General features: G+C 44.4%; 1 pseudogene; it reads right to left on the reverse strand.

Annotated features, from left to right (window-relative positions):
• Positions 1–2,026: 2,026 nt before the first annotated feature.
• Positions 2,027–3,315, reverse strand: LOC102729877 (small ribosomal subunit protein uS2 pseudogene; annotated as a pseudogene).
• Between the last annotated feature and the right edge of the window lie 13,752 nt (positions 3,316–17,067).

A 17,067-nucleotide genomic window follows, 5' to 3' on the forward strand; every position in this document is an offset into this window, starting at 1 on the left:
GTTTCCATTTTCAGTTTGCCTCAAGGTGTTTTTTTAATTTCACTTTTGATTTCTTCATTGACTCATTGGTTGTTCAGTAGCATGGTGTTTAATGTTCACATATTTGGGACCTTTCTAGTTTTCTTCTTGTGATTGATTTCTAGTTTCATACTACTGTGGTTGGAAAAGATGCTTGATATGATTTCAATTTCCTTAAAATTTTTAAGACTTGTTTTGTAGCTTGACATATGATGTATCCTGGAGAAAGTTCCATGTGTACTTGAGAAGAATGTGTTCTGCTGCTTTTGGATAGAATGTTCTGTATATATCTATGAAGTCCATCTGGTGTAACATGTTGTTTAAGACTGATGTTTCCTTATTGATTTTTCTGTCTGGATGATCTATGCAGTGATGTAAGTGGGGTATTAAAATCTCCTACTATTATTGTATTGCTGTCTATTTCTCCCTTTAGATCTGTTAATATTTGCTTTGTATATTTAGGTGCTCTTATGTTGGGTGCATAAATATTTACAAATGTTATGTCCCATTGTTGGATTGACCCTGTTATCATTATGTAATGCACTGCTTTGTCTCTTATTACGGTCTTTGTTTAACTTCTTTTTTGTCTGATATGTCTACCCCAGCTTTCTTTTGGTTTTAATTTGCATGGAAATTTTTCCCCTTCCCTTCACTTTCGGCCTCACTATATTCCTATATCTGAAGTGAGTCTCTTGTAGTTAGCGTATAGATGGGTCTTGTTTTTTTTTTTTTTTTTTTTACATTCATGCAGCCACTGTATGTCTTTTAATTGGGGAATTAGTACACTTACATTTAAAGTAATTATTGATAGGTATGTACTTATTGCCGTTTTGTGAATTGTTTTCTGGCTGTCCTGTAGTTCCTCTGTTCCTTTATTTCCTTTTGCTCTCTTCGTGTGTGGTTTGATGACTTTCTTTAGTGGTATGCTTAGAGTCCTTTCTCATTATCTTTTGTGTATCTATTATAGGTTTTTGCTTGATGTTTGAAATGAGGCTTGCATATAAAAATTTATATTTATAACAATCTACTTGAAGATGATAAAAACTTAAGTTTCTAATGCTTTCTAAAGCTCTTCCCCATCCATTACCCCATTTTATATTCCCATTGTAAAACTCAACCTTATTACTCCCTCCATGTCTTTTGTTTTTGTTGTCACATTTTATATCTTTTTATCTTGTGTATCCCTTAATTACTATAGTTACAATTATTTTTACTACTTCATCTTTTAACCTTCATACTAGCTTTATGAGTGATTAATCTACTACCTTTACTGTAAATTTACCTTTCCAGTTAGATTTATTCTTTCATACATTTTTCTTGTTTCTATTTAGTATCCTTTCTTTTTGGCTTAAAGAAGTCCCTTTAAGAACAGTTTATTGGTGATAACTCCTTTAGCTTTTGTTTTTCTGGGAAACTCTTATCTTTTCCTCAATTCTGAATGATAACTTTGCTGGATAAAGTACCCTTGGTTGGAAATTTTTTCTTTCAGCACTTTGAATATACAGTGTCACTTTCTTCTGGCCTGCAAAGTTTCTGCTAAAAGTCTGCTAACAGTCTTATGATGGTTTCCTTGTACATAACAAATTGTTTTTCTCTTGCTTCTTGTAAGATTCTCTCTTTGTCTTTAACTTTTGACATTGAAGTATAATGTAACTTGGTGTGTTTCTCTTTGGGTTCACCTTTTTTGGAACTCTCCAGAATTCCTGGATCTGGATGTCTATTTCTTTCCCCTGGTTAGGGAAATTTCAGCCAACATTTCTTCAAACAATTTCTGTCTCTTTCTCTCTCTCTTTTCCTTTTGGGACTTCTATAATGTGACTTTTATTGTGCTTGAGATTATCCCATTAAGTCCCCTAAGTTATCTTAACTTTTATTCATTCTTTTTGCTTTTTGCTCTTCTGATTGGATGATGTCACTGATCCCTTTTATTTTCTTCATCCTGTCTGCTCTTGAACCCCTTTAGTATATTTTTAATTCGATTACTGTATTATTGTATTGTATTGTTCAGTTTGCTTGGAAATTTCTTTTTTTTGTTTTTGACTTTTACAAACTGTTTATTTTCCATCAACCTTTTCCATTTCTATTTCCATTTTGTTTGCCTTTGTGGAAGAGCAGCTTAAGACCACTCAGTCGTTGTTCCTACCCATTCAGTGGCCTGAGCAGTGGGAGCTGCAGACCAGTCTTCAGTGGCCGGCTGGGCGCTCCAGTCTTCAGTAGGGAATTGCTGAATATGTACCGAGGACACCTGCAGGCCTTCAGACCAGTGTGTGACTTCAGGCTGAGTAGCAGCCGTCCATTCACCCTGAAGTTCCTCCTTGGTCACAGCCTTTTCAGCAGCGTCCTGCTCTTCCTTTTCAATCTCTTCAGGATCTCTGTAGAAGTAGAGATCAGTCATGACCTCCCATGGGTGTTCACGGGAAATGGTGCCACGCATGCAAAGACTTCCCTGGCCAGCATCCACCACATCAGACCCACTGAGTGAGCTCCCTTGTTGTTGCAAGGGATGGCAATGTCCACATAGCACAGAGGAGAGTCTGTGTTACACAGAGAAATGGTAGGCAGGTTAACATAGGACGCCCCTGTAAGAGGCTGGTGGTCAGCCCTGGGATCAGTAACCACCAGAAGTCTCAGCTCCCAGAAGGCTGCCTGGACCTGGTAAGTGAAGGTTCCAGGAGTGAAGCGGCCAGCAATAGGAGTGGCTCCGGTAGCAGCAGCAAATTTCCGCACAGCTCGCTGGCCAGTATTCCTGGACGATATGACACTGACATCAGCTGGGTTTTCAATGGCAACGATGACCCGAGCTGCCAGCAAAAGGTCCTCCCAGGTTCTCTTCAGATTTACGGTGTAGATACCATCACTTTTTCTTTTGTAGATGTACTGTTCCATTTGAAAGTCAAGGTTGGTGCCACCTAAGTGGGTTCCTGCTGCAAGGAATTTGAGGACATCCTCCTCCTTCATTGGCAGGACATCAAGGACTCTGGACTTTGTGAAAGTTTCCCTTTGCAAAACAACACCGTATGGACCCTTCCCTGAGCAGCTTGGAAAGCTGCTTGGAAATTTCTTATATTTTCCATCTCTCTGTTAAAATTCTCACTGTGTTTATCCACTCTTCTCCTGAGTTTGCTGAGTATCTTCATGATCATTACTTTGAACTCTTTATCAGGTAAATTACTTATCTCTATTTCACTAATACTTATTTTCTGGGATCTTATCTTGTTCTTTTGTTTGGAGCATATTCCTCTGTTTCTTCATTTTGCTTGACTCTGTTAGTTTCTATGCCTAAGATGACATTGCCATCTCTCCTAATCTTTAAGTGTTGGCATTGTGTAGGAAAAGAACCTTATCATTCAACCCTGCCCTAGCTGTTGGTAGTTGTCTCTCAAATCTTGGTCATTGTCCAAGCAGCCTATTTTGTTTTAAATAGCTCCCAGTAGTTGAGGGTATGCCAAGACCAGTCATTGTCCCCAAAGGGGAGGGGATCTCATTTAGCACCTAGATTCAGGCTGATTGGAAGCCAGACCCTCTGGCAGTAGCTTTTAGAGAATGCAAATATATATAGTTATCTGGGATTGCAAATATAAGCCCTGCTGGCCACCAGAGCCAGATGATCTAGAAGTGTCCCCTGGCAGCACTGACAAATATCAGCACCAGAGAAGTGTATAACTCTTTTCTTTAAGATACCAATGAGCTAGAGCAAGGCAGAGGGAGAGAACAAAGATTGCATCCACTGTTCCCCATTCCCTGAGAACACTTCTACAGGCCCTTCTAAGTGAGCCAAACCAGAAGCCTGTCCCTCAGGTCAAAGCCCCTAGTCAAGCAAATATACCTCTTTCTCAGAAAGACGAGGGATATGTTTCAATCTGCTACCTAAACAGTGCCCTAGGAGAGGTAATCTGCCAATAACTGTCTTTCTGATTGTTACAGTCCCGTGGACCCAGGAATGCAAACCCCCAGGCCTCCATATCTTGGTGATCAAGGGGTGTCCCCTGGGTTGAAGCTTCAAAAAGTGTGTCACCAGATGTAAAAACTGGGGCATCAGATGTGTGAGGAAGCTCCTCTCTGGGAGATACTGAAGCCCTGGCATGTGGCAGAAGAAAAGTGTGAAGATGACACCCACTGGCTGGAGTAAAGCAAAGGGGGAGTATAAGATGGTACCTGCCAATAAAAGAAAAAACCACAAAAAGGAAAATAAAAAAGAAAAACAGGAAAAAAAAGACACAAAAGAAGAAAAGGAAACACACACACTCACACACACATGGATGGCAATGGTGCCCGCTGGCTCTAGCAACAGAGGGAGAGCAGGAAGGAAGATGGTGCCCACCAGTCTCTGTCCCTGGACAGTGTCCCAGCAAGCCCCTGCTCCTCAGACCAATACTTTAAAGTTAGGAAATGAGTCTCTTTCAAATAAAGTCTGAGCACTTTTCAAAAGGCTGCTTTTGTGCTGAGCCCCGTGGCAAATGAGTTTGCATACAAGCACTTTAGGAGCCATCCCTCAGCTCGCCACGGCTCCGTGGGTCCTGCGGGGAGAAGCCCCATTGGTCTTCAAAGCCAGATGTTTGGGGGGTTTGTCTTTCAGGTGCCAGTATGAAAAGCTGGGGTGCCTGATGTAGGGTACGAATCATCCCTCAGGGAGAAACTTCAGGTTTTGTGTTCCTTCTTCATCATGGGTCACTGCACCATCGATGGGTTTTATGGTGAAGTTGCATCTCAGCCTTTCCTGCTCATTTTGATGTAGTTTCCCTCTTGTGTACCCAATGTGAAGGGGTTGCTCTACAGTTTTTAGGGCTTTTCAGAGAAAAATGTTTCATATATAGCTGAAGATTTGGTTTGTCCATGGGAGGAGGTGAATTTAGGAAATTTCTATGTTGCCATCTTGAACCAGAAGCCTGGTCATGTCTTCCCTTGACCTAAGACTTTTACAGGAGTTCAGGGGATGGGGCAAGATTGGGCCCAGAGCTCCTGGGTTATACTCCAAACTGCCCCTTCCCTCCGAGGAAGGATCTGATACGGTGTCACTTCCAGAAGACTCCATGGTCCTTTTTGCAAGACTACTCCTAGCATCAGACCAGGATTGCCAGTGCCCCAGAAGTCCTCAGCATGTTGCATTTTTAGTGTAAGGACACAGAATAGGCTATTCTTGAGGTTTTAAATAAATGGTGACACTTACATCCCTGGATGCTATCTTGGATCCTTGTATTGTGTGCCTGTTGCCAGGGAAGGGCAGGGCCACCTCGAAGGGAAGAAACTCTGCTGGGTGTTATGCATACAGATTGGTGTTAAATTCAGTTCTATTAAACATCTTTATTAATGATGTGGAAGTGGGGTGTAAACAGAACATTAATTAAGTGCCTGAATACTAAATTGGGAGGTGTTGCAAAAGACAGACTAATCACTTTATCATTTACTCAGTGTACGGAATTGCACAACTCAGTGGATCTCCTGATTAAAAGTAGAACATATCTTTGTTGACAACACTATTTGCTCAATTTGTAGCTGGCATTTTGGTTGGCTTTCTTCACATGCATGTTCTTATGCTGGAAACCTTTCTATTTATGTTAGCTTCAGAAGGATGAGTCATCCTATTTGTATATTAAGAACCCTGGAAGGGAGGACATATTTTTGAAAGGGTGAGGATATAAACAGTAGCAGGGACAGAGAAGGACATACAGTAGTCAAGTTACCTCAAATGTCTGAAGACTGAGGTGTCTATCCTGGCCCTCGGTGAGGCCTCTCCTGTTCCTTATGCTGCAGCTACTCTTCTAGCGAGTATAGAGCAGGTGAAGAACCTAGCACACTCTTTATACCCATGGTATAGATTTGGGGTCAGGAGCCCTGGCTTTTAGTCCTCATTCTGCATTTTTCTGACTCCGTAGCTTTGATGAAGTCATTAAACCTCTGTGAGCCTTGGTTTCTTTATCCATGGAAGGGAAAGAATATGTTTGTCTCACAGGGCAATGCTGAGAGATGTAAATAGTGTGATATTCTTGAAAGAATTTTGTAAACTGTGAAACTGTCCAAAGTTAGTATGACCTTGGATTAATTTTCAGAGAATGAGGTGTATTATCCCAGTGCATATAAAGTACTCCAAATAATTATCAGCAGAGTGGCCAAGAACATTTAGAAATATGGATAGGAAATTCAATCTGGAAAAATGCTAGTAAATACTTAGGGACAGTAGAAAATTGGCAGGGTTTTGAGTTGGCAAAATTAACCCAACTATTTTTCAAATGCTTGGGTTCAACAAACTATAATGAGTTTGCCAAGCACCTTTCTTATAAATTTTGGATCCTTTGTTTGTTTCAGCTAAAACATGATCCATAAGCTTCTGATTCATTTACACTTAATTTGCTAAAAGGCTATTTGTCAGCAGCACTCAGATGTTCCGGAAACCTGCTGGGCCCACAAAAAGATGCTCTCCAGATTTGTTTCTTCAGAAACGTTACTGGCCTGGTACACAAAGGACATATTTAAACATTATTTAGTCAAAATCCTGGTTTTAAAAATTCTTGAATATATATATATGTGTATATATATTCTTGAAAAGTTCTTGAATATATATTCAATAATTTTTAAAATAAGGATATATATATATATATAATATTCAGGTGGAATTTATTGCTTGACTCCTACCACCCATCCTTCTCTCTCTTAGCAGTTCTGACAAAGTATAAGCAAATGCAAAGACTGCGCTAGTCAGAGCCCAGACTATGAACCCCGTTAAGGGAAGTCTGGGTTGGAGAGGGTTGGAGAGGTCCCCCATGGAGCTTCCCATGTCCTTGCCCTCACCCAGAGGGTACTTGACATGCCTACCTGCAGGCACGCTGTGAAGAGCAGAGCCTGGAAGAGTTAGCCTGCCCAGGCTGTAGGCCGTGCACACGCACCCAGGAGCTGGGGTGGGCCGTGGCACTGCGTGGCGTTCACTGGCAATTTTGACGGATCATCTTCCCTCCCACGTCCCATGGGCTGCTTGCCACGAGGCTCTGTTTCTGGGTCCCAGATAAGAGTCTCCAGTCCACTCGGATGCCAGAAACCTTGTCTGCTCATCAGATCTTCTGCGACAGGTTCCCTTCTGGGGGGGTTGGTGGATTATATTCAAAACAGAGTTGCAGGAACAGTATGACAGAGAATGACAGCGAATGAGTTGTGACTGTTCCCCCCCTCCCAGATGCTTTCATGAATGATCCTAGGACTCAAGGACCACAGCTGAGTTTCTGGTGTCTGTTATTCCTGCTCTGGGGTCGTAGAATGATGCTCACACCCCTGCCACTCAGCTGTCAAGAATAAAAGGTTAACAGTGCTCCCCTAAAAAGGCCTGCTGAGGGGACAACTTTGTCATTGTAAGTGACAGGGGTGCCAGGCTGCCCCGGGGGTGAGCACTGCCCATTGCTTGAGGCACCGTCAAGTGGACCAGTCATGACGGCTCATGGCTCACGTGGTGACCTGCATGCAGAGCCACGCACACTGTCCTCAGCCACAGGGAGACTCCTGGCTCGGCTCTGTCTGCCCCTTGTTTTCCTTCCAGCAAGCTCTCATTAGGCAAGAATGTTGTCTTTTCTGATTACATCGCATATGCGCCTAGAAGGATGAAAGGAAAGAAATCTTGGACAGCACATCGTATCCCTTGTCCGGGTTTGGGCTTCCACCTCCAGGAAGGCTAAGTGACGTGTATCCCAAAGAACCTGACTGGCATTTAGGCTTTGTCACCTGAACTCCGATGACTGTGAGCCACTTAATATAACCCATTTAGCCTTGGTGTTCTCATTTGTAAGATGTAGGTAAAAGAAATAAGTTTAGTGTGAAGATTTCATTTTTTAATGTATATAAATCCCCAAACCCAGTGTCTGGCACATGGAGGGTGTTTAATAGATGATAATTGCTATTATGGTCCATTTAATTTGGATTTATTTTTATTTTGCTTCCTTTTCTACATCTCACGCCCTGAGGTTGTGGGCTCGCTCCCCTGGGGACAGCCTGCCTGGCACTGTGGGGAATCCCACACTGGAATTAGCTGGGGGCTGGGAGCTTGCTCCTGTGCTTTCTGTGGGTCATCTGAGATGCTCTGTAAATGGGGTACAGATGAGGCCGTCTGCAAGACTAAATCTCTTCAGGTTCTAAAAGTCTGCATGAGTCCTATAGTATATGCATATTGCATTTTGAAAGTTGTTTCCTTCGCGTCCACATTTAGTTAGCGTTGGGTAATAAATTGGAAGTTAGTAAGCTGAATGTTATCCAGCTTGGTGTTCAGTGTTAAGAATTTTTCTAGGTTGTCACCTGCCAGAGAGCCTCCAGAACCCTGAGCTGCAGTTCTGTTCCCTGGACACTTGCGCCTTCTCTCAGGTGCCCCCCCCGCCGGCCCCAGAAGGTTGGTGTCAGATGCAGAAGCAGCAACAAGGGCTGCCTTATCGCATGGGATGGATAATGGGAAACTGCCATCTTCATAGAGTGGGTTTGCAATTAGAAACAGTCTTCTAAGAAGCTTGAAAAATTTCCCGTGAAATGAGTGAGTCTTGTGATTCCCGGGCATACTTAAGAAAGCAAAAACAAAAGTAGTGCATATCCTTAACCCTTGATCTTAATACCTCTGAAGAAACAAAGTATGAAGTTTTCACTTTCGGAGTTCAGGGATTTAACACTACTGTATGACGGTGGTTGTTTTAAAGGTGTGAAGAGGGGCGCCTGGGGGGCTCAGCTGGCGGAGCGTCTGACTCTTGATTTTGACTCAGGTCATGATCTCAGCGTCATGAGATCGAGCCTCACGTCGGGCTCCGTGCTCAGCACAGAGTCTGCTTGTCCCTCTCCCTTTGCTCTTCCCCCCACTCGCACTTGCACTCTCTCTCTCTCTGTCAAATAAAAAAATAAAATCTTAAAAAAAAGGTGTGAAGAACTGTCCATCCCATTCTGTATATTCAGGGAGCTTTGAAATGAAAATATGGACACAGCAAAGTCCTCCACAAGCATCCCTTAGGCTAGCTCCCAGAGACCAAACCCAGGCTGGCCAGATGCTACCTTGACATGGAAATCCTCGCATGCCTGGGGGTGCTGAGCTGTGAGAGGTAAGTAGGGAAAGGTGCAGAGGGGAGTGGCCTCATTGGCCGAGCACCACGGGGCCATCCACGGTGCCAGCTCGAGGGGGCTGCTGGAGTTACAAACCTCTGCATCTTATGAATTCATTTTGGCCCCGGAGAATCTGTCACAACCATGCTCATACTGCCATTGGAAGGGAAGAGGCGTGAAAACCAAACTGGATGATTTCTCTGATCCTCGTTCTGGAAATGTTTACACTGACTTTGCCTCTCCATCAGAGATCGTAATTCAGTTAAACTTTGAGATATAAAGAGCATCTGATCTGGAACCAGACCCGGACTTAAGTGTTCATCTCATCCCTTAAAGCTGTGCAAGCTTGGGCAGGCTGCTTAACTTCTCTCGTTCTCAGTTTACTCATTTGTCCAAGTGGAATGAATGGCACCACAGGTTTCCCCGGACCCGTGAGAACCGAGGAAGACAGGGGCTGTGCAATGTGCCTCAGGAACTGTTGTGGGTCTCAGGGATGCTGTGGGGACAGGAAGCTTCCTTTTGAACCCAAGTACTATTTACTCAAAGTTCCAGACCCAGCTGGAGGGTCAAGGGTGTCCCCTGGGGCTCTCTGTGCATGAGGACCTGCAGAACACCTTGGAAACAAACTCATCCTAAGGCAAAAAAGTGAAAAATGGGAGAAAAGCCAGGACAACGGCTAATGGAGGGAAGAGGAAGGGAATTCTGAATGGAGGCTTGTTACCTGTCTTTTCCTATGCCTGCCTTCTCCACTCACCCTCCCACGGCACGTGCGGAGGGGAGGACTCGACAAGACTGAGAAAGCAAAGAACCACCTCTTGAAATCTCTGAGCAACCTGGTGGCTTTGCATGGACTCATCCAAAGGGCCAAAGCCCCGAACGGGAGAGAGGCCTTGTCCAAGCTGGTTCCCAGCCCCAGCGCCACCTGCACGGCTGGCAGCCCGTCCCCGTCGGCGGCACCTCCTGCCGTGGCTCTCACGCTGTGTGTGGCTGGAGGCAGGGACAGCGCTGAGAGCCTGGCCAGCTGCTGGACTCAGCAAGAAGCAAAGCCCTTGGCCTGAGTTTGTGCAGCCTCTCGAGGGAAGCGGGGCAGACATTCTTAGAGTTACCGGTGGTGCAGGTGGAGAGAGGGCCGAGGGATGTTGCTGCACCAGAACACCCTAAAGAAGGCCGGGAAGGGGGACGGGGCAGATGGTGATGTCTCGTGGCACTGACAGAGCTTGTTTATGAATCCGTCCCCACCAAGGACTCGGGAGGATTTGGGGTGGAGGATGGAAGTCTTGCAATTGCAAGGGAGGGCGAGAGAAAGACAAAATGCATACTGATGGCTTCTCCCAGTAGAAGGTTCTCTTGCAGAACCTGCCGGGAGTGGCCTTGGGAAGCCTGGCTCACATGACAAGTGTCATTAATGTCCGGTTCTCAAAATACTCTTTCCCTTTCAAAAACAGGTACCTGTGTGTTTTTGTCACTGAATAGAAATGCTTGTCCTCCTGATAACTCACAAACATCGAAATGGTTTTTTCTTCCTGACCAGGACTGGAAAGGGATTGGGGTGGTTGCGTTGCTATTGCTCAGAGAGCAATCCACTGGCAAGTTCTGGAGTGGTTTCATTAGCAAGGAGGTGACATCACATCAGGGGATGCAGGACTTTTCTCCATCTTAAAACCTTGCTATCTGGTTGGGAAAGTGAACACTCCACATGCAAAAGGCAATTCATATTAGCTTTGAAATTCAGAGATAGTTGGCACCCCGGAGGAGGCAGCCTTATCGGAGAGCAACGGTGCTCCCTATCGCAGCCTTCCCCTGGCGAGAGGAGGGGTTGTGATCACCACCACGTGTGCACAGAGGCACTGTTCCCAGAATTGGAATGGTGTTGCAATGAGCTTAAATATATTACCTTTAAAAGATATTCTCATTTGTCTGATTCAAAACAAACCTGAGGGTTGGCTGCATGTAAACGCCCCGCAAACATCTATTTCTAATAACACCCTAGTTTCTTTTATGCTTTTGCCTCTGTCTGCCCTCTGCTCCCTCGGTGTATATTTAACACTCACATTATTGCAGAACAGCCTGGGATGAGCCACTTAGGATCGTCTCTGTTCCCATTACACTTATGTCTCTTATTTAAGGATGCTAATTTTCCAAGCAGCTCTGCACTGCCTCTTCACTCCTCTGGATCCTGAAGGCGATGCTAATCAGCCCTCCTAACAGCTGTCTCGGCATCCCAAATGTCGCGAGAACATTCCTTCCTGCAGTAGCAGCAACTCTTCCAACCCACTGCCATCCTCACATCCACTCCTTTCTCTTCAATCGGGACTTCTCGCTGGAGAGCTATTTGATGTCTGGATTCTCCTGCTCTCTTCCCTTGCCAAGGATTCACTTCAAGTGTTCAGTGCTGGGTAATATTTGAGCCTGGTTTTTTGGATAATAACCATGGGAAGGGAACTAGAGCCTTGATCTCTCCCGATCACGAGCCACCCACGTTTTGCAGGTGTCCCCTCAGGGCTGTTGTGAGGTTGCTTAGAGTGCACAGTGCCTCCACGAGAGGAGACCCGTGGAAAAACCACGAGGTCTGGCCACTGACTCCTTCTTCCGGGCTGCTTTCCCTTCATGTGACCAAGGTCTGGGGCCTGACTCCCCAGTGCCTGGCCATGCACCTGCTCCTAAGAAGCTGTGGTTGGTTTCCTTGGGAAGCAACTCCTTTCCTTAATTGTAGTCTGAGGGCTTTCCCCTCTCTTCAGGTATATTTCGCATGGTAAGGCATTTCAAAGAACTGTTTGCTGATTTTCCACTGCACTACCAACTCCAAGAATCTCATGCCTGGATCCCTCGCCTTCCCAACAGCTGCTCATCCATTGCTGTGCTTGTCTTAGCCTCCTCCAGGACAACGGGAAAGAATGGAAAGGACAAAAAAAAAAAAAAAAAAGAGTTTGTTAGAGTGGAACCCAAAGTGTGGTAGCCGGATGACATCCCTATAATTGAAGTATTTATGTGTCTAAATAGTTCAGTGTCGTCTGCAAATAAACACGAGGTGCGCAGAAGTGAGTCTATCACACCAGAGCAGACACCTGCTCAGGCGGGTCCACGCTTGCAGCCTTGTGACTTTTCTTGGAACGCTGGAAGGATTTTCTCTCCTTGAGTTCCCATTAATTTAAATCAAAACTAAAGTTCACTGTGCCTCTCTTCTGCTAGTGACATTTTCCACTTCACACATTGTCAACCTCATTTAACATGTTGCTACTCGGCTGTGGTCACCTCAGAGGGGAATGGCGCACCCCAAACAGCCGTGGCTCTTCTTTGCCTCCTCCCTGCCTCCCCCTCCCTCCCCTTCCCTCCCCCTTCTCTCCCGGGAAGCACTCCCTGTGCTGGAGGCCCGAGTCCAGGTGTGTGGTCTGAGGAAGCTCGCCATTGGCATTGCCCGCTGTGGACACCAGTGATGGTCAGCTCCCTTATCTCTGTTCTTCTGGGCGTTTCCAATGGACTCAGATGTCTGGATCGCCTCATGATAAAATTAACTTAAGCAACAATCTGCACCATGGAGCATTCCCTGGAAGGCAGGAGAGAAAGACCAGAGGTAAAAAAAAAAAACAAAGGCGAGGCAATGATAATCCACCAAACAAAGGTCAGCTGAGAGTCCGTGGGCCAACTCAGGGCCAGGATTGTACTCTGTTGTACAGGGATTCGTTGTCAGCACTAAAATAGTGTCTGGAGATATCATTTAAAAATTCAGACTCTGGCTTCTCTGTAAATATCAGTCAGTCTGCCAATGCAGGGCCTGTGTTTCCCTATGGAAATGAGCTTGCTGGCCTTCAGTGGGGCTGACTCTGGATATGTCACCCTCCCGAGAAGACATCCTTCGCTTAGTCATGGACCTGACCTATCCCTCTTGGCATTCAAACTCCCAGCTCCTGCCCTGAATTTGGTAATGCTGGAGGCTCCCATCTGCATGCTACCTTCGTCTGGAAGTTAGAGGAAAAGCTTGCACACTGTATGAATTTGATTGAGGCTTATTTCAATGCATACCTGAAAGTCAGAGGTAGCCTTTGAACACTTCTCATGATGAGTAGTTCCCTGGAAATATTTTTTCAAAAATGAGAAAGCCAACTTTAGAAAAAAATCTAGATTTCTTCTTCCTAGAGTCAAATATCACACCAAGAGCAGAATTCACTGAACTCAATGCATACCCACTGGTGTGTGTTAGTCTCCCACTGTAAGATACCCACTGGTGTGTGTTAGTCTCCCACTGTAAGGCAGGCACTGGAGTGACTGTGCCTCTCTCCTCACCAGAACTCAGGCTCCCTGGGCAGGAACTTTGTCTCCCCCACTGTCCCAACCCAGAGCCTGAGACATACACTTTTTGAATTGAATGTTGAGTGAATGTGAAGACAGAGGGAAAAATGGACAAGGCTCTTCCTTCAGGTGGACATCTAAACACAGAAGGGCAGGGGAGATTTCTCTAGTGAAGGCGAGAATGAGGCAGGGTGGAGGGCCCAGCATGTGCAAAAGCCAGGGGGTTAGAGAGAGTGGATGTGCATGGGGAACAGAGAGGAGCTGGGTTGCAAATGAAGAGAGAAGCAGCTGGAGGGCTAGGCAGGAGCCAGAATCTGGAGGACCCACAGAGTGAACGCAGGGAGTCTGCAACGGTTATCAGAGGAAGAGGAGAAGTGGAGGCAGGAAGGAAAGGGGACAGAGCAGGAGAGAACTGACCTCAAAGTCAAAGACCTTTAATTAGAGAATGAGGAAGCAACCAACTGTTGGGCAGCTTCAGCATTCCCAGTGGGGGAATGGGCATCCCCCTGGGGAGCAGGGGGGCCCTGCCTCTGGGTGTAGTCAGGCTCCAGTTAACACTAGAAGGTGGACGAAATGTGAGCTTTTGAGTCAGATGGTCTTAATTTAAATTCCAGCTTTGATATTTGGTTGCTGCTGGGGAAAATCCTTAATTTCTCTGTGCCCTGGTTTTCTAATTTGCAAAATGAGGACAATAATACTTATTTTGCATGGTGGTTACCAAGATTATATAAGATTATAAGATGATGTATATAAACTTGACAGTAGTAGTGAGAAATGAGTAAATGATAGACACTACTTAGTACTGGAATCTTCTACATGTGATGGTCTACACAGAAGACAAAAACCTTCTCAAGGCCTTTCTGTTCCTTTGACTCAGTGAGGATGTCTGACCAGACAGGAAACCTGGACCCGAGGTGGCCTTCCAAAAACAGCTTTTGCAGATGAGGATGAAGATATATTAAGGCAAATGCATTAGTTTTCTAGGGTTGCTGTAATGAAGTCCCACAAACTGGGTGAGATGAACAACAGAAATTCATTGTCTCCTAGTTCTGGAGGCCTCAGGTCTGAGATCCAGGTGTGGGCAGCATGGGTTCCTTCTGAGGCCATGAGGGAGATCTCCTCCACACCTCTCCCCCTGCCCCCAGTGGGCTGCTGGCCTTCAGTGCTCCTTGGCTTGTGGAAACATGGCCCTGACCTCCACCTTCATCTTCACATGGCCTTCTCCGTGTCCATGCTTGTGTCCACCCTCATGGCCTCATCTCAACCTAGCTAGTTCTACTTGCAATGACCCTATCTCCAAATAAGGTCATGTTCCAAGTTCCTAGGGTTTAGGACTTCAACATTTGGGGGCACACATTTCAGCCCATATACATAACATAAATGTGATGGACAAAGCTTTAAAAAGTGCCCCTTCCTTTTTTTCTTGACAAATGAAGACTTTTGTCACTTGGGTTGCTGTTTTCCTCTCTACCCTGGTTCTGCCATACACTCCCAGTGTACACTTGATGGCCTGCCTTCCTGGCGTATTGACCCTCATAGTCCCAATGGTTCCCACTTTGTGATGGCCACCCTCTCACTTGATGACACACTGTCACTGCAGCATCACTAATAGACACATCTGTCTCTGATTCACTCGGCTGCTCCCATTAAACTGTCTGACCCATCAGTCCAGTTATTCATTCATCTTAACCTTCTCCTTATCCATTAGCCCCTCTCTTTACTTCCTTCCATATCCACCTTCAATGCGGTGGTCCATCAAATTATCACTTACCTAATATACTCCCTGTCTTGTAACTTTGTTAGTCATAACTCCAGCTCTAGGTGAACCCAACAATATATTTTCACTGTGCTACTCAAGCATCTCAGGAAGGCAGAGAAATTCACACCATTGGGCAGCTAGGAGAACACCAGCCTTGAGTGGATCTCCACCCTTCCCGGTAATCCTTAATTACTCTTTCAAACTTTCTTCCCTCTTCCAGAAACTCTAAAGCCTCAACAATATCCTCCCTCTCAGAAGTGAACCCTGATTCTTTTCAGGGAAAATGAGAGTATTTCGATTCAAACTGATCAACTTTCTGCTACCAAACCAATACACCTGCCTATCTTGTTCACTCCCATCTTCATTCCCTCCTTCTGCACTTGGAGGAGGCAATCATCCTCATGATGATGCTTCCATTCTGTCTGCATTCCACACTGTTATCTCCTCCCATCTTTGAGAAATGTCTCAGTATTGATTATTCTTTCTAGCTTTAATTCTCTCTTCTTCTACATTCTTATTAGTATTTAAATATGCTTGAGTGTCTACCATCTTTATAGAAGAAATGCATCTCTTTTGATCTGACATTTGTCTTTTAGTTTCTTCTTTATCTCTTTTCTCTTCCACAACCAAATTCCTTGAAAAAAGTGTATGTAATTACTAGATGATTTTTTAGCTACAGAAATATGTAATTTATTTTATCTTATCCACATATAAGGGTTACATTTTCATAACAGTTTTTATTTTTAATTGTGGTAAAATACACATAACATAAAATTTACCTTCTTAACCATTTTTAAGTGTACAGTTCAGTGGTGTTAAGTATGTTCACAGTTCTGTGTAGCCAGTCTCCAGAACTTTCATCTCACAAAACTAAAATTTTTGCCCATTGAACAAGTGCCCCCCTTCACCCCTCTCTTCAGCCCCTGGCAACCACCATTCTGCTTTCTGTCTCTATGAATTTGACTACTCAAGCTACCTCATATAAGTGAAATCACACATTATTTTCCTTTTTTGTGCTAGCTTATTTCATTTAGCATAATGCCCTTGAGGTTTATCCATGTATTAACATGTGTCAGAATTTCCTTCATTTTAAAGGCTGAATAATATTCCCTTGTATGTATAGACTACATTTTTAAAATTCATTCATCTGCCAATGTATGCTTGTGCTGCTTCTACCTTTTTGCTGTTGTGAATATGCATCTATGAACACGGTATACCAACATCTCTTCCAGACCTGGCTTTCAATTCTCTTGGGTATACACTCAGTAGTGGAATTACTGGATTATATGGTAGCTCTATCTTTAATTTTTTGAGGAACCACCACACTGTTTTCCACCAGTTTACCTTCCCACCAACAGTGCATAAGAGTTCTAAATTTTTAGTCCACATCTTCACCAACACTTGTTATTTTCTGTTTGTTTGTTTTCTTTTCATAGCAGACATCCTAATGGGTGTGAGGTAGTATCTTATTGTGGTTTTGATTAGCATTTCCCTGATTAGTGATGTTGAACATCTTTTCACTTGCTTGTTGGTTATTTGTATGTCTTCTTTGGAGAAATGTCTATTCAAGTCCTTTGCCCAGTTTTAGCATTCTCTTTGCAGCATTTGGTTTGATAGATCTCTACCTTCTTTTGTACCATTGGCTTCCTTGACATCAGATATTTCTATTTTCCCCATTCTTATGGCTGCTCCTTTTCAGTCCACTTTTCTGGCTCATCCTCTTCTACCATGCTTTTGCTTTTTGCGCAGGTTTTTTTCTCAGGTCTCCTTTCCTTTCCACTCTACTCTTGCAGGGAGAGCTCATCCTTACTCATGGCTGTTGCAGTCTGCAAGCACCATTTATATTCCAGTGGCCCTTAAATTTAAATTTCTAGATCAGCCAGCTTCTCTGAATTCCAGATGCATATTGTCTAATTGCCCACTTGACATTTCCACTTGCATATGTTAAG

Source organism: Leptonychotes weddellii, chromosome 8 (genome assembly GCF_054177405.1).
Source record: "Leptonychotes weddellii isolate Sample4059 chromosome 8, ASM5417740v2, whole genome shotgun sequence".
Classification (NCBI taxonomy): domain Eukaryota; kingdom Metazoa; phylum Chordata; class Mammalia; order Carnivora; family Phocidae; genus Leptonychotes; species Leptonychotes weddellii.